Source organism: Meleagris gallopavo, chromosome 2 (genome assembly GCF_000146605.3).
Source record: "Meleagris gallopavo isolate NT-WF06-2002-E0010 breed Aviagen turkey brand Nicholas breeding stock chromosome 2, Turkey_5.1, whole genome shotgun sequence".
In the NCBI taxonomy this organism is placed as follows: domain Eukaryota; kingdom Metazoa; phylum Chordata; class Aves; order Galliformes; family Phasianidae; genus Meleagris; species Meleagris gallopavo.
This window is the reverse complement of record NC_015012.2, coordinates 102,972,365-102,973,555: the sequence shown is the minus strand read 5'-3', so window position 1 is coordinate 102,973,555 and position 1,191 is coordinate 102,972,365.

Here is a 1,191-nt window from a genome sequence, read left to right as displayed (position 1 = left end):
GCATTTTTAAGTATACACTCCAATGTGCTTTCAGACTTCAATCTTGAAAGGAAGTATGCGGGAGCATGGACGTAAACCAGAATAACAGTTTTTACATTTATTGTTCTCTATTTATATTGCAATTTCCATCTTTAAACACTAAGAATAGTGATAAAGCCTGTATGAGCCTAGCAGCCCCCGCCATGCGATCAGTAATTGTATTACTATTTTTTGCCAAAGCAGCAGTGCCAAGCAAGTCAGAGTAACAAACAGAGGCTGTGACTTCATCACTTACAGCTCCGTGCTTCTATTACTGAATGCATCACCTACAGCTCTGTGCTTCTATTACTGAATGCATCACCTACAGCTCTGTGCTTCTATTACTGACTACATCACCTACAGCTCTGTGCTTCTGTTACTGAATTTGTTTTATAGGGCTTTGGGTTTGGGGGCTTATGTACATGTGTTGTGGTTAAGTTCAATGAAGGCCAACAGCTGGTGGCACAAGGATGATTTCTTGCTGCACATCAGTGTGAAGGGATCGTAGTTCGTGAGCAGTTTGAGCAGCGCTTAGGCATCCGATGTAGCAGAACAGATACTAATGTTTGGCTCTCTGTAACGTGATTGTTGGATCTGCGATGAGAGCGAGAGGAGACAAGACAAAAATCAGCTTTCCGACCGCTGAGCAATGGACATCGGACGCTGTGAGCACGCTGTGGATGAGCCGCACGGCGGGAAGCGCAAGGGCGCATCGCCGTCAGCCTGCCCGTCACGGGATTCCTTCGCAGCCAAACTCGGCAGGCTGTGAAATTCGTTCTCCGCGCAGAGGGGCGGGTTCCTTAACCCCCGCCTGTGTGAGCCGTGTCACTGACCGACACGAAGTCCCGCGGCTGAGCGGAGCTCCGTGGGCGCTCTCTGGAGCCGTCTCCTCCCAAGCCCCCGGCCGTAGGCGGCCGCCCCTTCCTCGGCCCGGCCCCGAAACTCTACGATCCCTTGCCGTAATCGCCGAGGCGCCGGATCCCGCCGGGGGAGGCACGACTGACAGAAGCCTCGACCCCTCGCCTCCAGAGCTCCGCCGCGGCCCTCAGCCTGACAGGACGGCTGCTAGGCAGCCCCCGCCCCGCAGCCGGCCCGAACTGTTTGCGCGGGGCGCTCCCGGCCGTCCCATCCCGCCGTCCTGCTCCCGGGGGTCCCACCGACCGCCTCTACCCC